The sequence below is a fragment of the Leopardus geoffroyi genome, chromosome A2, assembly GCF_018350155.1.
Source record: "Leopardus geoffroyi isolate Oge1 chromosome A2, O.geoffroyi_Oge1_pat1.0, whole genome shotgun sequence".
NCBI lineage: Eukaryota > Metazoa > Chordata > Mammalia > Carnivora > Felidae > Leopardus > Leopardus geoffroyi.
In genome coordinates this window covers 44,932,717-44,956,559 of record NC_059331.1, presented here as the reverse complement: position 1 = coordinate 44,956,559, position 23,843 = coordinate 44,932,717, and the positions used below count along the sequence as shown (strand labels likewise).

General features: G+C 37.0%; 1 protein-coding gene across 6 annotated transcripts in view; it reads right to left on the bottom strand.

The window, feature by feature from the left end:
• CNTN4 (contactin 4) overlaps positions 1-23,843 on the bottom strand; it is a 901,803-nt gene that overhangs the window by 273,398 nt on the left and 604,562 nt on the right. The window lies entirely within an intron of this gene.

The following is a 23,843-nucleotide window of genomic DNA, read 5'->3' as shown; positions in this document are numbered from 1 at the left end:
AATTTTAGCTTTTGGGATGCCTGGGTGGCTCAGTCAGTTAAACATCCAACTTCAGCTCAGGTCATGATCTCATGGTTTGTGAGTTTCAGCCCCACATCAGGCTCCGTGCTGCACAGCTCAGAGCCTGGAGCCTGGAGCCTGGAGCCTTCTTCAGATTCTGTGTCTCCCTCTTTCTCTCTGCCCCTCCCCATCTGTGCTCTGTCTCCTTCTCAAAAATAAACAAACATTAAAAAAAAGAAAAAAAGAAAAAAAATTTATCTTTTAACTTGTGGTTTCAGTCTATTAAAATAAGTCAATTTCTATCAATTTGAACAAAAAATAAAGCAAAACTTTTGATTGTATACTCCTTTACCTATGTCCCTGTCTTTCTCTCTCCTTCTTTCAGTGTGCCCTTGCTTCTTCTACCCTTCCTTCCCATCTACTCTTCACTCCATGCATACCTCACCTTCATCTGGATACTGTCCTCCATTCTACCTGAAATCACTCTGGCAAAACTCAACTCTCTGTTGCTAGATCCAGTAGGCATTTTTTGTTTCTTTTATCTAATTTCTCATTTCTTTGCTGCATTGTACATTTGCTCTCTGCCTTGTTACAATTCCTACCTCCTGTGTGTCTCCCCTCCAGTCTCCTTTATGGGATCTTTCAACTTTGCCTACCCTTTAAACACCAGTGTTCTCCATGGTAGCCTTGGCCTGCTTCTCTTTTCTCTTTCTGATACACTCTCATGGGTAATCTAATACACGCTCATGATATTAATTCTAACCTTTATGCTTGTGTCTACTTACTGCAAACCTTCAAACCTGCAGATATATTTTCCTCATATATTCAACAGCCTGATTAGCATAGACATACATACTTAAATGTCTTACAGATAAGGCGACTTTAGATCTTAGTTTTCCTGAGATAGTTGTGGTTTATATTTATTTTCCTGAAAATGATTTATAATGGCCTTTTTCACACTCATAAGTATCCAGCTTTGCATGCTATATCGTAAAACTTGGTATATTTGAAATTTTCCACCTTCCCAATCTCCAACCCTAACCTGCTTCCAAACTCACTCAATGGGAACCCACCATACAAGACAGCAACTTGGAAGTCATTCTATACTCTTCATGCCCTCTCCCCACCATCAACCATACCATCCACCAAACCCTGATGATTTCACCTCATAAATATTTTCCAAATATGCCTTTTCTAATTCTAGTGCCTTTGTCTTAGGATAGATTCTTACCATTTCCTGCCTGGAATAATAAACACTATCATAAGTATTTTCCTAAGCTTTGGCATTCCAGTCCCTTAAATGTACCTTCCAAAATAAAGCCACAGTAATCAACTTGTGAAACACAAACTTGATTATGTCACTTTGCTTCTTAAAGCCGTTCAAAATCATCACTCACCAAAAGGCTAAATCAAGCTCATTGGTACATCTAACAGACCCTCCCTGACCTGATCCTTACCTCTCTCCAGCCCCAGGCCTGTCACTCCCCACTTCATATTTGACAACCTTGAGATATGGAGTACTGGCATGTGCCCTGCATATTTCTGATGTTGGGCTTCCTTGCCTCTGCAGCTCCTGCTGCATGAAACACCCTGTCAACTCTCTTGGCCTCTTCAACCATCTGTTAGGACTAGGCTCCGCCATCATCTCTTTGCGGAGCCAACTGGGTACTTCAGAGTAGGTTATATGTTGCTCCTTCACGCTTCCATAACATTTGCTGTCTTTTCATTTATCGCATTAATTCTGGAACTAATAATTTATTAATACCTTTTGTCTTTCTCTCCCACTAGAGTGCAAGATCCCTCTTGGTCATTTTTCCTTTGTAACTTTTCTTCTTTAGATCTTTTCCTACTTTCTTTTTCCAACATGGCATGTCTTACTTCTATAGTTGGGAGGAAATAGTCACACATACTTTGTTTCAGTGGATCCTTAATGGAGTCATTGATGTTGACATCACCTCCGTTATTCCTAGAATACAACTGAGGCTTAGAGAGGTAAAACAGCTTGTCAGATGCCTCACAGTGGGGTAGCATAAGTGCCACAGAAGAGCTAGCCACACAAACAATGTGGACAATTCTACCCATCATGCCACTTGCTTGGTCAAATGTCCATACTGCATTAAAGATAGGGAACCCAAATCTATGTTATTACTTAGTTTCATTATTTACCAGCTTCACATAGAGGGAGTACTTTGCCATGTTTTCTAGCATTTAAAAATACCTATTTTTCATACAACACAGTTCTGAATTCAAGCTAGTTTTTTCATTTGATACTAAACCAAGGAAATGGTTACTTACATGTTCTGATTCTGGTGAAGAAAAAAAAAAAACATGCCTGTCCTAACGTGGGCACATATACCCGTGATTTAAGGGAATTTTCACAGAAATTTTAACTATATGCATTTTGCTTGAAGTGCTGACTTTGAAAACAAACCGTTGGAAGATGTGTCAGACTCGATCATGCTCTTTGAATTCCAGAACACTCAGCGCTTCTAGACAGTACAGTGAGAGAAAAGCAGTATTTTACAAGCACATTTGCTTCTCATCTGAAATTTTAATAGAAAAGCAAACCCCCCAAATAAGGACAACACCATAAAACACACTGTCTATACCAGTAGGGTACGTATCGCCTGTGTTTCTGGAGGCAATCTGCCATGTTCGGTAGAAGAGTCCCTCAGCCTGTGCCTCAGCTGGCAACAGAATCCCCCTGAACACTGACTGTCTAATGAGTGTTGCTTTTAAAGTCTTGCTATTCCCACTGCATCAGCTTCACAAACAGCAACTCTTAGTCACATGACACTTGAATTTCACATCACTTTGCTGAGTCCACTCCATTGATTAACTCTGGATAATTTGTCTTTGTTTACTTTGCTTAATCCTTATGGGTCAGTGCTGGGAGGCAGGTGTAGTAGTTGTGCATGAAACACCTGGAAAAAAGGAGCTGATGTTCCACAAAAGTCTGCAGCTTTTATGATTCTTTGTCTTTGACGGAGCCAGACTTAAGAAGGATTGTACAATGTGTTTCCTCCCTCAGAAAGAAGGGACAATATATTGGCCTGGTTCAAGGATGGGGAGGTATGAGGATTTAAAAGGCAACGTTGCCTCATCCTAAGTGGTTGTAGATCTCCAACAGCTGCCTCCAAAACTAAATGAAAAGAGATGGATTAGCCACTCTTGTTTTCTTCAGTAACAGGACATCATTAATCTAACCTTGAAAATACTACAGGTGCTGAGGTCCAAGAGATGGCCTCCAGGGAACACCATAATGACAGGCATTGAGGCCTACAGAAAGTGTGCTTGTCTTGCTGGTACCCTTGAGTCAGCTGCTGATTTCTAAGGACTGAACTAAGCTATAGGAGAGAAGCACTTTTACCTGACACCCCTCCCATCCGCTGCTGGTGTATAGACTTTGGATTTAATGAAGCAATAGAATTTTAAGGGAAAAAAAAGAGGTATACAAAATCAACAAAGATGTTTCTAAGTACTCAATACAAGTTACTATCATTACCGCCACCATCTTCCACTATTATCAATTCATAAAACAAAAAATACTTTCAACATTAAAAATTATAGGAAGGGCACAATTTCAGGAGAACACGTGTTCTTTATCTAAACTCTGCCTTACTGAAAATACATAGTACAATTTCATCTTAGACTAGTTTTAGGAACCAGCATTTGAAGGTATCTTCACAAAATATTGACAGGTGTCAGACCCAGCTAGTAAAGGTCTATTTCTTTGGTTTAAGAAAGGAGCTCATTTCAAATGAAAATAGCAATGTGGTGTGGTGAACAGACATCACGACTTGGAGTCAGAAGTCTGAGTTTTGACTCCTTGGTTTGACACTATTAGCGTCACAACAGTGACACAAACCTCAAAGTACCAGAGCAAGCTGTTTCTCATCTGTGAGTTGCACATTCCACAGTGAATAAAATGGGGATGATCATGATGATAAAGGATACCTTATGAGACTTTTGTAATGATCAAAAGAAAGAGATTTGAAAGTGCTCTCTAAATAGTAAAATTGTATAGACAATTTAGCTATTAGTTATTTTTCCAAGGTGTAAAAATGGCATCTTGGATTGCCAAGGAGAAAGTGAAGGAGTGAAGCGAAAGGGACAACATACATTCTGTGAGCAGGGTAAAAACTTCCTTAGTGTTAAAGTATTTGGTGCCATGACAGAGCAGTTAGGGAAAATCACAAGGATTGTTTTAGCATCAATCTGAGGACAAGTTCCTATGGTCCTCCATATTTGTAACATGAGCTCTCTACAGCTGGCTTAACAAGACATGCTACAAATTCAGTAAATACCTCACTGATTTCCATTTTTCTACAAACACAATTTAAGCTACAAGACAGCTCATAGTTAACAAATTTAATATTGAGCCAATTAGCTAGATTACCTACCTGCTAACTGTAGCAACATTGATTTTTATTGAAATATTAATTATCCAAGACAAGATTTTCTGCTTAACCTTCAAAACAAGCTTAAAATACACTATTTTATTTCATCGCCAAGGGTAAGAGGAGGATGTTTATGATGTGATTATAATTTATATTTCCGGATTCACCATTCATTTTCAAGGCAGCAAGGCCACCTGGTCAAACGAAGCATTTGTGATGCTTAATTTCCAGCAGGAAATGGCAATGACACTCAAAGTAATAAATATGAAGGCTCCACAAATGTAATACATTGGTTCATCTCCAAGTGCCACACTTTGACCATTTTACCTACATTTCAGTATTTAAAAACTTCAACCCAATGTAACATTTATATGCAAATATTTTTTAACTTCATCATTTGGTTGGAAAATAGTAATTGGCATCACATACCCACTACTATGTGACGATATTTTAGATTCTTCTTCCATCTAGCCAATTAGAGAAAAAAATACATAGACACTAAGAGGGCAGCCTATTTAAGAGCTTTTACTGAGCATCTGCTGTCTACACAGGTGTTCCTTGCTCGGCTATTATGATAGGTTGCTACCACCAATGAACTCACACTGCAGACTTTGTTTCTTATCATTATTATGATATGGATCACCGAGAAAATCAGAGGTAGTAAGGGGCTCAGATGTCTGGGATTTCCAGTTTGGTACTATCACAGGAACTTTTCTCCAATAGGTCTTGCATTTTACACCTTGAAATATTACATGAATTATTATTATCTCTATTTTCTATCAATGGTCCAACTAAATAAAAAATTATTTATTTTTATTTTATTTATTTACTTATTTGGAGAGAGACAGAGACAGCACAAGTGGGGATGGGTAGAGAGAGAGGGAGACAGAGAATCCCAAGCAGTCTCCGAGTGGTCAGCACCGAGGCCGATGCAGAGCTTGACTCCACAAACAGTGAGATCATGACCTGAGTTAAACTACGAGTCAGATGTTTAACCAACTGAGGCACCCAGGAGTCCTAAAATGAAAAATTTTTAAAGGCAATAAAGAACACTTGCATAAATTTCCTTTTTCAAGACACACTAACTAGGTCCTGATTAGCTGAGGCAAACAATGGGTCTATTTTATTTATTTATTTATTTATTTATTTATTTATTTATTTATTTATTAATATATGAAATTTATTGTCAAATTGGTTTCCATACAACACCCAGTGCTCATCCCAAAAGGTGTCCTCCTCAATACCCATCACCCACCCTCCCCTCCCTCCCACCCCCCATCAACCTTCAGTTTGCTCTCAGTTTTTAAGACTCTCTTATGCTTTGGCTCTCTCCAATGGGTCTATTTTAAAACTCAATCATAAGACAGCAGCTCAGTAAGAGTAGGAGAACTGTCAATCCAGTGTTACATCATACCTCTGATCAAAAGTCACATGCATGATAATCACCTGGTAGTAAAATGAATAAATTATTTGAGAGATCTCCATTTCCATCCTCCCCCCGATCACATCTCTTCCAAAAAGAAAGGACATTCATCTTGGTCTCTGAATTTATTTTCCACGTTTAGCTCTAAAACGTTAAAAATCTCAAAGTTGTCACTCCTCCCGGCTTCTCTTTGGGATCCTGGTTTCCATGTAGAGTGACTTACTAGCCTGCTAACCCAACAAAACTTTATTGAACAAAGCAAGGCAGTGGTGAATTTTCTAGTGGGGTTGACAAGCAAAACAGACTGATGGATAAAATCATAAACTATGAAAGTGATAAATAACGAAAATCAAGAGAGTGTGAAAAAGACAATACTGGGCCAGCATGCTAGAAGCATGGAACGTTTGAACTCGGCATGCCCACCCCCCTGCCCAGATGCACCTTATTGTGACTTTGGACTTGAACGGATTTGGAAGAAGTGGTGATAATAGATGCCCTCCCTTGGGGAAAAATAAAAGTAGGATTCAACTGGAAAAGCTACAGACAGGAGATAGATTCTGAAAGGTTCCTACTCTCCCACCACCCAAATCCCTAAGTTCATTAAATGTGTTCTCTTTTTAAAGCTGGTGGTTTGTCCTTCTTGGCATGCAATAATGTTAGTTTCTATATATGTGGGTACAGTGTCATTACTGAAGAGCTAGTCACTAAATATTTGTTTTTGAATGAGTTTCAAATTTAACAAGCGCTTATGTATTTTTTTGGCCAATGAAGGAGATTTATGGAGGAAGGAATTAGGTTTCTCCAGGTGGCACTTGCCTTATAAATCTATGGTATGATCACCATGGGCACCTATTTTAAAACTAGAGCCCAAGACAGAAAGACAAAGGATCTAATGTGCAGCTATGCAAAGATATAAAATCTCCATGATGTAACACTATTTAATTATACTTAAACATATTTAATTGATGATTATTAAAAACTGCTAAACAAAACTAAAAACACATTGGGGCTATTAAAGTAATAACCTGATTAGCTGTCTAACTACATGATACACATCGTTCCCCATTTCTACTATACATCAGATATTTTGTAGCTATTCTCTATTCCTTAGAATAACCATGTGAGGCAAGTACTCTAGGAAGGGGGACCAGGAGAAATGTCTTCTTAATCGGGACAGAAAGAGCACCAATGGCATTGTGTGAGCTATCTGCTCTAAGCACTGCCACCTAAGTGGGTTCTTGCTGACTTCTTGGCATTTTCAATCTTTCTCATATCTGTGTACAAACCTGGGGATAACAAATAATACTAGTGGTACTGAAATCTTATATATCTCTCTGTACTGCACTCATGGCTGCCCACTACTGGATAATGAACAAACTACAGCTTTGCCTTTACACATATGAACGCAAGTATCGGTTTCCTAACAACACGGCATTTAGAAATTGAGTCCGGCTATTTCATTAGCATCATGTTCCAAACTCAGTTCTGAGTTTCTTGGCCAAATCATCGCCTCTGACAAAGATGCATTTTCACTTAGTGGAAATAACAGGGAGCCAGTGTAGTGTAGTGATTAATATGTATTGACATTAAATAACCTGGAATCAGCTCCTGGCTTTTCCACTTCCCACCTGTGTGAACTCTGGCAAGTTATACAACTTTCTCACGTCTCCGTTCCCTCTTTTGCAAAATAGGAATATCAAGAATACATGTGTCCAGAATTGGGTAAGGATTGTAAGGGAGAAATTACATTTTAGTACCTGGCATATGCAAATCAAGTATGAATTGTTACCTCTGTAGTTATTACAGGTGACTGGTTTGAGACCTGGGAAGTGATGATTCCATTTATATAAAGCCCAGGGCACTGAACACCACACAGAATTTGAAACACTGAACATCTTTTATAGGAGTATATACAATTTTCCTAATCTTCAGCAGTAAAGTGGCATGCTTAAGTATAGTGACCCAAATAAGTCCTGAAATAAAAACACAGAAAAAATAAATAATTTCTCTTGTCTCATGCCCTACCACCATCTCCTATTCTAATGCATTCACTCCACTGTTCTGTGTTCTCCAGCCACAGGCAGGTCTACTTTGACTTCCCTATATGTTCCATATACTATTCTGCCACAATACCTTTGCACATACGTTGTTTTCTGCCTGGAAGATGCTTCCCCTTTATTCTTTATTTATCCTTCCGATCTCATTGACAATCATTTCCTCAGTGAAATTTTTCTTTTTCTTTTTCTTTTTTTTTTTTTTTTTTTTGAGCATGAGCATGGGAGGGGCAGAGAGAAGGGGAAACACAGAACCTGAAGCAGGCTCCAGGCTCTGAGCTGTCAACACAGAGCCTGACGCGGGGCTCAAACTCACAAACTGCGAGATCATGACCTGAGCTGGAGTCAGATGCTTAACCGACTGAGCCACCCAGGAGCCCGTCAGTGAAGTTTTTCTTAATACCCTCTGTCTATGTTTACTTTCTTTGTTACAAATGTTACAGTACCACTGACATTTTATCAGCATTTATCTCAGTTGGTGATTATTTTTCGCAATATTACTCGAAGAACATTTGCCTCCCCCACTAGAAAGCAAACCCTATAAAATGAAGGAATGGGTCTTGCTTTCTTTACCTGGTCAGCACAGTGGAGACTCAGAAAAAAAACTGAATGAATGAATGCTATCTATGTTTTCCTCTCTTGAAATGCCTTGCTGTTTCCATGTACCCCTCTCCTTCAATATCTAATAAACTACCTTACAAATAAATACTACTTTCAAACTATTTCCCCATTCTCTCTGCTGCTGCTTATTCTGTCTTTTATTCCTTACAATTCAAGGCCTTCAACCTTCTGAGCGCTCACCACACTGCTGGTTACTTGTTCAGTATCTGTCTTCCTTGATGGATACAAACTTCCCATTTGTGTAGTTCACTGAGGAATCCTCCTCATCTAACAAAGTTGCTTACTACCTAGTTGGTATATCTTAATTATTTATGGAAAGAAGGAAAATAAAACATATGAAAAAGAAATCTCCACACTAAGTATCGATAATTCAATTTTTCACAACGCACTGACTTGGATGATATGGTGGTGTTTCCCAAAGGTACTTAACTTTTCAAATATGTAGAAAAATTAACAATTTTTGACAGTATAGCTAATTACTTAATAGAAAATCTCAGGTTATGATTATTGATGTAGAATTATATGTAGGATAAATGGTTGGTTAGAGTAAAATGAAGTTTAATTTCCTAGACATCTTAGATATCCTAAAAATCTTATAACATCTACTAGATACAAAGAGCCATGTTTAATGTTGAGTAAAATATAGAAACATGGAGCCAGTTCTATTTTCTGGTTATGTATGGACTATTTAGAGATCCAGACAAAAACTATATGCTGAATTCTAGTACCTCATAATAAATACTGGAGCACTCACAAGTTAATGTACAGTCTATGCACGAACAGATAAAGGAATGTTCGTAAACAAACATGGTATGTTTCCTAGACATATTTAATCCTCATTACTCCAAGATACCATCATTATGCTCATTCTATAGATGAGGATATTAAGATTCAGAGTAGTGTAGAAACTTTCTCAAGGTCATACAGTGTTTTTGTGGTAGATACCAGAGAATAGCAGATACAAAGCCAAGTTGAGTATTGAAAGATCTAAGCGAACTTAGGAGAAATGCCTTATTATAAAGTACTCTGGTGGAGATAGGAAAATTAACATTTTAAAATCAAATCTTGGGTCAAGAGTATTCTTTGTCCTGAGAAAACTCAGTAAGGGACACTTAGTTTTGCAAATGTACAATTATCTCCCTATCATTCCTGGAAGAGTTAGGAAAGGAGATGTGCCACCCAATTTTTGTTAAATGTTCTGGTTGCTAATTTAATAGTTCTCCTAGAGCTTCACTGCCTTAAAGACAAATATTTCTCCTCTATGGATTTAGATTGTGCTTGGGTGGTAAAATAGAGACAGCTCTTAAGAAATCACAAGCATTCTTGTTTGAGTGGTTGTTTGAGGAAAATTAGAACTGAGACCCTGGGAAGAGGAATAAGAACAAATGAATTCCATCTCAAGTGTGAGGAAATCAGTGGATTAGAATGTCAAGGATCAAAATGTGATGTTATTTAAGATTAGACAACACACAATTTGATACTGAAAGCAGAATGAAGTCTGTAGATAATTGGCAATGTGCATCTTTTTTCTTGGGTCTTAGGAAACTATTAATGGACACTCTCTCATTTCAAAACTTACTACAAAGCTACAGGAATCACCACAGTGTGGTACTGGCATAAGGAAAATACATCAATCAATAGAATAAAACTGAGGGCCCTGAAATAAATCCCTATATTTATGGTCAATTGATTTTTTATCATAGCGTTATGGTCAAAGTGCAAATGATTCAACGGGGGAAAGAACCACCTTTCAACAAATGATGTTGGAACAACTGTATATCCACATTACAAAAGAATTTGTCTCCAATTTCAAACTATATCACCAAACTCTCATAATCAAATCAGTATGGTATTGACATAAAAACAGATACATGGCTCAATGAAACACAATAGTGAGCCCAGAAATAAACTCACCAATACAGGTCAATTAGTTTACGACAAAGTAGGAAGAATATACAGTGAAGAAAGGACAGTCTTTTAGTAAGTGGTATTGGGAGGACTGGACACTAACATACAAAATAATGAAACTGGGCAACCATGTTACACCATGCACAAAAGTTAACTGAAAATGGATTAACGCAAAATGGAACATTATGACCTGACACCATAAAAATCCTACAAGAAAACATAGGGAATTAGTTCCTTCACATAGGTCTGGGTGAGGATTTTTGAATTTGACGACAAAAGAGAACAAAAGCAAAAATAAACAAGTTGGACCCCATCAAACCAAAAATCTGCTGCACAGCAAAGGAAGCCATCAACAACAACAAAAAGGCAACCTACTGAATGAGGCAACCTAATGAACAAAAAGGCAACCTACTGTATCTGCAACCTACAGATATTTGCAAATTATACATCTGATAAGGGGTAAATATCTAAAATATCTAAAGAACAACTCCAAGCAAAAAGACAATCTGATTTTTTAAAAAATGGGTAATTCTGTACAGACATTTTTTTCCAAAGAAGACATATATATGGCCAACAGGTACGTGAAAAGATGCTCAATATCGCTTATCATCAAGGAAATGCAAATCAAAAAGCACAATGAGATAATACCTCATACTTGTTGGGATGGCTATTATCAAAAAGAAAAGATATAAAAAGTCTTGGCAACGATGTGGACAGAAGGGGAAATAAACTGGTAGAAATGTAAATTGGTACAGCCACTTTGGAAAACAATATGGAGATTCCTTAAAAAATTAAAAACAGAACTACCATATGATTGAAAATTTTCACTTCTGTGCATTTATCTGAAGGAAATGAAAACACTAACTTAAAAAGACATATGCACTCTGTGTTCATTGCAGCATTATTTATAACAGCCCAGATATGGAACTATCCTTCGGGTCTATTGACAGATGCATGGACCAAGAAAATGTGGTAGATACACAATGGAATATTATTCAACCATAAAAAAGAATGAAATCTTGCCATCTGTAACAACATGGATGGACCTTGAGGGCATTCTGCTAGAATAAGTCAGACAGAGAAAGGCAAATATAATATGATTTCAGTTATATGTGGGATCTAAAAAAAAGGAACAAAACAAAGAACAAAATAAACACGTTCAAAGATACACAGAAGTGATTGGTGGTTGCCAGAGGCAGGGCCAAGGGAGGGTGGGGGGGTGGTGGGCAAATTGAGTGTAAGGAATCAAAGGCAACAAATTTCCAGTTATAAAATTTAAAAGTTATGGGGATGTGATGGACAACATGGCAACTATAGTTAATAATACTGTATAGCTTACATGAAAGTGGCTAAGTGTATCTTAAAAGTTCTCATCATAAGAAAAACATATTCTACAACTATAGATGGTGATAGATGTTAACTAGACTTATTGTAGTGATCACTTTTCAATATATACATATATTCAATCATTATGCATACACATGAAATACAATGTTGTACGTCAATTATACCTCAATTTAAAAAAAAAATGAAGGGAAAAGAAAAAGAATCATTTATAAAAGATAAAAAAGAATGAAGTTGGGCCCCCTACATCAACAAATACAATGGCATACCATTTGACCATAAAGAAAAATACAATATTGATACATGCTGCAATATAGATCAACCTTGATAATGCTATGCTAAGTGAAAGTAACAGGTCATAAAAGGCCACATATTGTATGATGCCATTTATATAAAATGTCCAGGATGGGAAAATTCATAGAGACAGAAAATAGGATGGGAAGAAAGGAGAGTGACTATAAATGAGTACAGGGTTCCTTTTTTAAGGTGATAAAAATGTTCTGAAATTTGATAGTCATGATGGTGCCAAAAGAAAACATGGTATGAAAAGTAACTAACAATGATTCTTTAATGAATTTTTTATTAGAAACTATAGTTAATATACAACTTTATGGAGGGCACCTCCCAGGTTTAGAAATGTAAAAACATACTTCCCAAATCATGGAACAGAATATTTATGAAAAGATATTACCTCATATACCTTAAACCCAAGGCATTTGTATTTCTCTTACACTCTTTCATTGATCCATATATTCCTTCGGTGTCTCTCACTCCACAAATACGTATTCACACCTATCCATATATACCTGCCCTCATTTTTTTGGTGATAACATTTGAAAAAAGTAGAACAAAGTAATCACTGAGGTCAAAAATAAGGAAATCCATTTGTCGACTCCCTCATGCTGCCTGTGACTGCTTTGTAAAATAAATGTGGGCTACTTAAAGAAGGGTCTTTAAGGTATAATTAATCTATATTTTATGAAGCCAAGTTAACAGACTATTCATAGCAAAAACTGCACTGAGTTTGGTGGAGGGGATGGTGGACAGTAAATGCATGAAAAAATGAACAAATCTGAAATGCTAATGGTAAATAACAATGCAAGTGTTTGGCAGCAAATTAATACTCTGATCATAACTGGAATATGCATAGCCTAAATACATATATCAGGGATAAATTACTGAGCTGCAGTATCATCCAGTCAGGGTTTAGTGGTTAGCACAGAATTTAATCTATGGTATAATATCTAATAGCATAATTTACTTCTTTGAAAACACACACACACACACACACACCCTTTTATGATGCCCCTGAATTTGAGATTTAACCTCCGAACATTAAAGCATGCTTTGTTCTGTAAAGGGATCACGTATTACAGCTGTGAAGTAAAAAACAAGCCGGTGTGGTGCATAAAATACATGTCAGAGAGGAGGTAAATGGCTTGTTCAGATTAGAGCCTACTCAGGGAAAGGTGCTGACTAGGAAGACAATGGAATCGGGCCCTCGCTAGCACAGGGGATTTTTGCAGAAAGAAATGTCATAACACGAAAGGTAACAATGCATGAGAGACCACAGTGGTACTGTTACAGCTACAGGTAGGTCAGACACTCTAAATGTGATAATTGCTAGTTTCTAGGGCTTTAGAGTGCCAGACAAAGGGGTCAAATTCAGGCAAAAGGACCTAGAAAAAAAAAGTCTAGAGAGAGGGGTATGGGGCCAACAGACTACCCTGAATCACTTCAAATCGCTGCCTTATGAAGAAAGGACCAATCCGACCTGTTTTAGAGAAGGACTATGAGGGTTATTGCAAGAGATCTAAGTGCTGAAGAAAAGGTAACTTTTTGAATTATGTAGCTGTCTTTTTCATTATTCCATCAAATCATACTATGTAATGTTCAAAATGCCATTATGCTCACCAGAGGCAAACGCATGGCGTGACACAAAACTTGCACAGATAATCCCACATTTATGCAATGCCATCCCTCTCAATACTTTGTTCCCTGATACAGCTAAGTTACAAAAACACCTCATTTCAGTCTGATTTCCTAAATGGTTTCATTTTTCCTTGATGACAGGAGTCAGCAGAGAATAGGGAAGGAACCGCACATGTGCCAGTCTACTAGTTTCCTAGGGTCACTGTAAACAAGTCACCACAAAGTTGGTGGCTTAACGCTGCACAAATGTATGCTCTCACATTCTGAAGGCTGGAGGTCTAAAATCAAGGTACCAGCAAGGCTGCACTCACTGCAAAGGCTCTAGGGGAGAATCTGTCTCTGTTGCTTCTAGCTCTTGATGGCTGTTGGCAATCCTTGGCATTGCCTGGCTACATCCCTATAATCTCTGCTTCCACAGTCACATCGCCTTCTCCCCTTTGTATCTTCTCCTCCTTTGTCTCTTATAATGCCATTGGATTGAGCGTACGACTGCTTAATTCTGGATGATCTCACCTTGAGATCCTGAATTGAATTATACCAGAAAAGACCCTTTCCCCAAATAAGGTCACATTTCCAGGTTCTAGGTAGACACACCTTTTGGGAAGTTACCACTCAATCCATTAGAGGTGGTCTATCAGGTTGGGAATTTTAAACCATAACTGAATACGTATCTGTTCTATAACATCATATAACCTCTCAAATATAAAATCTTGAGAAAGAATGGACAGCGACATTTGAGTGACTTCTTATAGTTGGCATTTTCTCCCAGGCAGAAACTGTTTCCGCTTTTCAACTGTATGGCAATACCTAACTGATCGTGCACCAAAATTTCAGTCAAATGTAAAGCACAGTTGAGGCTGTGCAAGAAGGTAAGATTTGTACCTCATTATCTAAAACTTAAACTTGAAAAACAATCAAAATTATTTTAATATTTGTCGACTAAATTACAACAAGGAAACAAAAAGGGACATTTCATTAACTTTTTATTTTTTTACTAAAGTACAAAGTGTAAATTGTTAACTTTACTAACTTAAGTATCGTTTGAGTAAGCTTCTTTGGATCCCCATCTGGTCTTGGTTGCTAATTTTTAGGTGAACTATATTCTTGGGATGCTCTTGATTTTAAAAAAATCTGTATACTTCACAGGGAGCCTGGGTGGTTTAGTAGGTTAAGCGTCTGACTTCGCTTCAGGTCATGATCTCAGTGTTTGTGAGTCTGAGCCCCACAGAGGGCTCTGTGCTGACAGCTCAGAGCCTGGAGCCTGCTTCAGATTCTGTCTCCTTCTCGCTCTGCACCAACCCCCCCCGCCCCCCGCCACCACCACATGCGCTCGGTCTCTCTCTCTCTCTCAAAAAATAAACATTAAAAATTTAAAAATCTATATACTTCATTCATTTAGTTCCCAGCCCCCTTTATCAGTCATATAGACCCCAAATTGGACTGTGGATAAGTGGAAGGAGAAATACCTAACAAAGTAATGGCCATAATTAACTAGTACCTGTAGATTAATAGGTTTTGTAGAAGGGAAAGAAAAAAACACACATGACAATTATTTTGTATACCTGTGAATTTCAATGATTAATTGTACCACAACTCACAACTGCCCACATCACTAAGAACCAATACAGAATGGCCGTATCTGACTAGTTCTTAAGGTTTACACTATAAAATCTTCTAGAGACACCAATTCTCACCAGTAATGTCGTTGTATACTATACTAAATGGCAGATCTACTAAAAGAATTATTTCAGAAACTCAGCAAGTTTTGGTTTAAATCCTTCTAACTATTCAAATGAGGAAAACTTACTACTTTATTAAGAATCAAAGGCCTTGCATTGATAAATGTTTTCAGTTTTACTGTCCAAATATTTCTCAGCTGATTAAGTTTTAATTGATCTAAATATTCACAAATTATTTATCCAAACAGTCATCCATCAACATTTTATTGCTTAGAAACAAAAGTTTGCCTATTTTAGCAGACTTCCTAATTAAAAATAAGTCAAGCCAGTCATGGGTTTGGCCATCTATCAAACCCCCAGCCATTGTTCTGATTGACTGCACATTTCATTCTTTGGCTATGAAAGATAAACTAATTATTGAATATTAAAAGCAATGAATATTTGAAATTTACTGTGAATAGAAGCAATAATCAAGGGATAAAAAACCAGGTTGCCAAAAGCCCCAGTTTGAACACAGTACAACATTCTAAATTTAATACATTTTTTCTAATTTTTATTATCACCAGCACTGCAGTTATCAGAGGGTGCCCAAGTTAAGGAGAAATCAGACAAGGCGTACTGTAGCAGCAATAAGAAAGATCTATTCCAATGAGACCATCTAATCAGCTGCTGTTCATCAATGAAATATTTTCACCATAAAAAATGCTGGCTGCCACATAATTGCTAAAGCTAAATGAAATTAACCTTGGAATGGATTGGTTTATTGAGTTACTTTACCCTTAAAGATACATTGCTTGAGGTCATCGAGAGGCCAGGACGGAGTGGCTTTTGCACCTAAGGGATCCCTTCACTTATTATCTCTATCCTTCTTTTATCATCTTTTCTGTCTTCTATCTTCTTCCCCTTACTACAAGCTCAGGAGGTAGATACGCAGGGTATGAATAAGGTACCAATCTAGCTTCTTTTCCCACCTCAGACAAGGTACCAACAGAAATCAGCATAGGTAACACTCAAGGAGTTTCCTTCAAAGAACACTACCTTGCCCATGGCCAAGACAATGCTCGTTTCCCTACAGAAGACCGGTGACTGGATATCGTTACATAATTTAATTTTACCATGAGCAATTTGGAGATACTTATGTATAAATTATAGTCATCCACAACCTGAGATGATGAAATAAAGTTAAGTCTTTTGTTTTGAAGATCTGTAGTGTTAAAAAACAGCTAAATTTCCACAATGAAGGCCCCAAACACTATTTATGAAGCAATCAAGTCTGATGGGCTAAAATCTAGAGTTATTGTATTATTCTCTTGGAAGCTGTTCATAATAATCTATATTTATTAAAATGCATCCTTTTCACATGTAGGGGAGGAATGATATGGGAATAAGAAAGCTTATAATAATATGTCGTTGACAGCTTGGGGATATACAGTTTACCAACCCAGGGTTATTTACCATAAAATATCAATATTAAGAATGTTTTATAACCTACTTATAATAAGTTGGAAATTTGCATATTAACTTTTAGAGCAGAAATACTGTTATTAATTATTCTCATTATGGAACCTGAAACCAATTATATTAAAATTAGAGTCACAAATATATGCATAATTGCAGTATACAGCATTATGCTTTTAGTTGTTAACAGTAAATCAACATTATGATGACATCAAGGAAGCATATAACTAAAAAATTAAAAATAACAAAAAATGAATGATGGATGTATTATATTAAAGGTTGTAAAACACATCAAAAAATCCAAGTTTGTGTTTCCGAAGCAAATATGTTGCCAATCACGGTTTGAATATACGGTTTGAAGATAAATTCTACTAGGAAAGTGTAGTTTTAGGTGTCATGGGGGAACCAGGTATGTCAAATCCCATGTAATGGATGGTCAGGTGTCTATGGGTTCTCTTCCTCCCACTTCATGTTCGGTGAAAGGTATCTCATTTCACTAATTCTCAGATTCATCACCTATGGAATTAAAATAATCAGCCACAGCTTCTAGTTCAGTGCACCCTTGCTCACCTTTGGTTGAGACTCACTTTGGTCTATAAGAAAACATCCCTTCATCTTTATCTAACAGGTCATTGTTCCAAGTCTCATTTTTATACTTGACATACATTTATCTATAGGGAAATCTTGGGTTATACTGAGAACTAAATGGGACAATAGTCCAATGTTCTTAGCATAATATCAGATACAGATTAGTAAAATTAGAATAAACATTAAAATAATAGCTAACATTTATTAAACCCTTCATGGGTGCCAGACAATGACGTAGGAATTTTAACAGTATTAATTTATTTGATCCTTACAACAAAGGAGGTAAAGTTATTAACCTCATTTTATGGAGAAAGAAACAGATGCAGAGAGAAGTACCTTGTCCAAGGTCACAGGGTTATAGCAGGGGCTAAATTTCAAACCAGGGAATTTAACTCTGGGGCTTGTGCTCTTATCCATTACACCTAAGCTCTTAATAAATATTAGTTATAAACTGATAGTTACCAGAAGAGAGGTAGGTGGGAGGATGAGTAAAATAGGAATTAAAAATTAAAAAATATATATATATATATTTTCCATTATATATTACTTTGGGAATATAAAAAAAAACCCACACAACTTTAAAATGTAAACAAAGTGTCTAATCATATTCTCTAAAACTTGATAAAAAATGCAGAAAAATAAATAATTACATGTTGGTTATTGTTCTTATTTTAAAGAGACAGAAAAGGGAGAAAAAGAGGATAGAGAAGAGAAAATTAGAGAAGCAATTATACTTAGTTTTCTCATGCTAGGAAATATTCTGGGATTTTGCATGTGCTGTATAATCTAACCTTCATAACAACCCTAAAAGGTAAGTATGGTTATCTGAACAATGCTGACGAGAAGTCTGAGTTTTAGAAACCTTATAGGACAACTAAAGTGAACTAGAACAATACACAACGTTCCATTCCATCTAAACTTAAGCAATATAGTTATCTCAGCTTCTCAAATCCACACAGCCAATTAAAAAAAAAATACTTATTTGGGGGCACCCAAATTGGGTGGCTCAGTCTTGTTAAGCATTTGACTCTTGATTTTGGCTCAGATCATAATCTCAATGTTCCTGAGATAGAGACAGGGTTGGACTATATGCTGTCAGTGGGGAGCCTACTTGGGGTTCTTTCTCTCCTCGCTCTCTGCTCCTCCCCCAGCCCTCACTTTCTCTTTCTCTCTCTCAAAATAAATAAATAAACAATAAAAAAATAGATAGGGGCACCTGGGTGGCTCAGTCAGTTAGGCACCCAACTTTGGCTCAGGTCATGATCTCACATGCCTGGGTTCAAGCCCCGTGTAGGACTCTGTGGACAGTGAGAGCTTGGAGCCTGCTTCAAATTCTGGGTCTCACTCTCTCTGTGCCCCTCCCCTGCTTGCATTCTCTCTCTCTCAAAAATAAACACTAATACTTATTTGACTATTTTCTAAGTGTGTAAGTGTGTATTGCATTTTACTCTAAAAAATGCCTGGGGGCGCCTGGATGGCTCAGTTGGTTAGGCATCTGACTTCCGCTCAGGTCATGATCTCGCAGTCTGTGAGTGCAAGCCCCGCATCGGGCTCTGTGCTGACAGCTCAGAGCCTGGAGCCTGTTTCGGATTCTGTGTCTCCCTCTCTCTCTGACCCTCCCCCGTTCATGCTCTGTCTCTCTCTGTCTCAAAAATAAATAAACGTTAAAAAAAATTTTTTTTTAAATGTCAGTACGTTTGAGAAAAATACTGCCCTGCTGAATAACCATGCACAATGATTCTCAAGCAAATTTAGATTGGGATACTTGGCTGGGGAAGTGAGCACCTAGGCTGATGGAGCCATAGCACTTCATTCCACACAGACAAAATGTCTGGAAATATTCCTACCATTAAGCTGAGGAAATAATGCAACAAAGTTCCCTCCACCACTGGCCTTATCTTCTGATTCAATTGCCTATGTGAGAATTAAAAATGATTCAACTTGCTTTTCTCCTTGGGTGGAAGGGAAGTTAAAGCAAGGCTAGTCCTAAAACATTTTATTGAGACCATCCATAGTCTGAGGCCAAGTTTTCAGGAGTTGGATGGCATGTTTGATGCATTATCTACATGAACGTATTTTTTTCCCTCTTAAACAAAGACCTCCTGCCCCAACATGTATTCTTATCCGGAATAAGATGTCAACTGTCTTCTACATAACCTCAAGGTTGGAATGTTGCACCCACTTACAAAGCACTTCCAAAGGGTCATCAGAAAGTCTTTGAACTCAGTGGTTCAACTCATGACCCAAATATAGCCTGATGATCTTAACATCCGCCCTTACTATCTATCCACTTATTACTATTGCAAGTTCACTAAGGGCCAGGCACTGGGTAGACCCTGGTAAATTAATCAATAAGGTTTGGTAGCCCTAGATATAACAGAAGAAGTAAACAGTAGAAGGGGTATTGGTAGTCTTGTGACAGGAAGAGAAATGATTGCTAATGGCTTAATACTGCCATTTCTCAGGGGGCCTGAGAAACAAAACGTGCTCCATATTGCAATACAATATGTATGCTCATGAAAATGTCCACATCTCATCAACAGTGACTTAAATTATTCTATGCCTTTTTAAAAAGTGCCTTTTTAATAAGGAAGGAGTTTTATCCTGAAGATACTGAATGAAAAAAAATGGTGTGGAGGGGTAAGTTCTCGGAGGGATCATCTCCATTAATGAGATTTTTTGGTTATGTAAATTAATTCATTTTTTAAAAACTGCTAAATACAAGAGATTACAAAATTCTGTCTACAAACCAGTGTGAAAATATTTAAAAATAATGTATACACAATGTCTACCTTGTAAGATTGTCTTATAGATAAATTTATATAAAGTATGAAAATGACATTTGAAGGTATGACATGTTCGATAAAGATGAAGGGATGTTTTCTTATACATCAAAGTGAGTCTTAAAAAATTTTTTTTAATGTTTACTAATTTTTGAGAAAGAGAGAGACAGAGCATGAGCTGGGGAAGGGCAGAGAGAGAGGGTGACACAGAATCCAAAGCAGGCTCCAGGCTCTCAAACCCATGGATAGCATGATCATGACGTGATCAGCAGTCAAATGCTCAACCGACTGAGCTACCCAGACACTCCAATTAAAAGGAGTCTTAAGCAGAGGCAAGCAAGGGTAAACTGAACTAGAAACAGAGGCTAGTTTTCCTTGGTAGCCACTGATTAACTGTGTAAATAACAATGAGTAATTAATTTACTCGAATCTTAAATTTCATTTTTTAAGTGTTTATTTATTTATTTATTCAGAGAGAGAGTGTGCAAGACAGCATGACTGGGGGAGGGGAAGAGAGAGAGAGGGAGAGAATCCCAAGAAGGCTCCATGCTGACAGCACAGAGTCCAATGCAGGGCTTGATCTCATGGACCATGAGATCATGACTTGAGCCAAAATCAAGAGTTGGACGCTTAACCAACTGAGCCACCAAGGCACCCCACCAATCTTCAATTTCATTTTTAAAATGATATAGGCCAAGAATCTTTTAGGGTCTATTTCAGCCATAAAATTATGGGATTAAAAATGAAGAAATATTTTCACTTACATACTATAGTACAGTAAGCATGATCAAAATACTTTTATTTCCCTCACTGATTATGAAAATTCTTGGGGTGAAAGAAGTTACTCAGTAACATTCAGAAGATGTAATTGTCATGCTTCACCTTACATCATTCAAGAAAAGTATTTTACTCTAAACAATTAAAAAATGGTTTTTGAATAAAGGCAACATCTTAAAAAAAAGATAGAAAAAAAAGTCTAAAAACTATGAAGATCAAGAAGCTGGATTCCAGAAAATTATTAGAATATAAAGAGTTTTGACTTATAAAAATGCATCACCCCCCAAATAATTTTATGCATATATTTTCTTTGTTGTGTCACTAAAGAAGCAATTAATAAAAGAATTCCTTTATTCATACATATAAAGTGTCCTACACTTTGTAAATAGAAGGATGGAAAGACAGACTCAGTTCTCTTAGAATGTAGATTCTATCGTAACAATTAAATGAGAAAAAATATACAAAATCATTCTATTTTGTATTAAGTCCTTACTAATGAAACAGAGGCTGCTGTTATGTAGAAGTGGCGGGCTGGAAGGAGGAAAGCGGCAGAGAAGAATAGAAATGATGTGCATTACTTCTTAGATTAGACAGGATGATGTGAAAACTTTCTCTTAGGAGGTCATACCTACATTGAGAATTAAGGATCATGAGACGTGAACATGTGAAGGATCATAAGAAAAGCCTATCAGACAGGGACAATGAAAGTATCAAGGCTTTGGAGTGCCTGGGTTGCTCAGTCGGTTAAGGGGATGGACTCTTGGTTTTGGCTCAGGTCATGATCCTGAGGCTGTGGGATTGAGCCCTGTGTCAGGCTCTGCTGTAAGCCTGGAGACTGCTTGGGATGTCTCTCCCTGTCTGCCCCTCTCTCTCTCTCGCTCTCTGTTTCTCTCTCAAATAAATAAAAAGTGGGGGAAAAAAAAAGAAACTATCAAGGCTCGGGTGCAAAAGATAGTTTCTCGTTTTCAAGAAATTAAAATGAGACCATGGTAATGAATTTGAGATTTATTCTAAGTGCAGTAGAAGGCATAAAACAGCAAAGTGGAATGATCTCATTTGCATGTTTAAAAGATTACTTTGCCTGTTTTATGATAAACGGTTAAAGAAGATCTAGAGAAGATGCACAGAGACCAGGTAGGAGGGGGTGCTGAAGAAATAATACATTTGGATTTCACCAAGGCATGTGGCAAAGATTCTCACCGCTTTAAGAACACATAGGAAAAACTGGGGTTCAATTATAGTATGTTTGGGAAAATGTGTAGCTAATTGAACAAGAGTATGCAAAGAATATTGATTTAAAAGTTCAATCTTATCTTAGTGGAAATTCTGTATTGGCATGCTGCCCCGTCCTGGTCAACATGTTATATCAATTATTTGAATGTACACATGCTTATCAAATTTTCTGCTGACATTAAAGTAGGAGGGCAATCAATATGTCAGATTAAAAAAAAAAGATTTAAAACAATTTCAACTGTAAGGGAACAAAGGGTCACCACTCAGAAGGTGAATTTAATAGGGGTAAATATAATATTCTGAGTTTAGGTTAATAAAATAACATGGTTGGGTAGCTGGAGATTAATAGGCATTCATAAAAAATCAATTCTCAGATTTTACATGACTGTATGTTCATGTAAGGTTAAGATGTGAGACTGGGGCTTTAAGAAAAGATGAATATCAATGTCAGCTGCATTCATTGAAAAAGAAGTTCACATTGTGGGATACTACTGCTCCCACTGTCCTCTGCAAAGGTCAAGGCCCATGTGTAGAATTAGATACATTTCTATATGGTCATAAATTGATAGATAAATTAACAAAAATTGATGTGATATGAAGAAGATGGTTGTAGATTAAGTGCCTGGAGAAGACAACAATTAGGAAAGAAGGGACATGATTGTATTTTCACATATTTGAAGCCTAACCAGGATCACACAGTAAGCATGGGGAGTGAGAGTGATGGAAATTTAGACATTTAGTTAAAATTTTATGAAAGAGATGCTGCGTTTGTTTTTATACTTCTGAATAACTAGAGCAGTCTACCATGGATCAGGATGCTTTGTGATGAATAGGTGAGCTCTCTAGTTTTAGAATTTTTAAGGCTCAGTCACAGATTTTGGTGGTGGCAGGATACCTACATTATATATTAAGTGGGATAAGTAAGGTGGACTCCAAACCCTGGTCCTCAGGCCAACTCAGCCACCCACAAAATGAGTGATAGAGCTTTCTCCTAGGCTAAATGAATCTAATTAAATGACCACTCTCAAATATGATATTCTGTTTTTCAGATAGTTCTGGTAATAGAAATGCCTGTACTTTTACAAAAGGATACCCTTAAGAGTTGCTGATTTGTTTTTTAAATGCCATAAATTAGAAAATCAAGAGTTGGCAGTTCTATGTCAACCTCTAATTTTTGTTGTTACTATTGCTATCTTAAAAATTTTCTTATATTACGGAATCCAAAGATCAAAGAAGTACAAGTTTAATTGAGTGTAGAGATCTCCCTACTCTTAGAATCAATGAGTCTGTGTTTATTTTTTTTAAAGAAATCCAACAGAATTCACTTGTTATGCCTAAAAAATAAGTATAGACTTGCATTAGACCAGGAGAAATAAACATTTTGGTTCTGTAGCATTCAATCAGACATATAATCCTTCTATTATTCTGTACACCTAAGGATATTTGGAAGATATCAGGAGATATTCACCAACAAAATAATCTTGGAATCCTATATATACCTAATACTCAGAAAATTCATTTCTCAACTAGCAAAAATGCCACATGACGGCAATAATAGATTAAGCACTGAATATTAGATATATTTGATGTTGAGTTCCCAGAGAGGATTTTGTTAATGAGAATATTCTACAGTGTTACTGCCA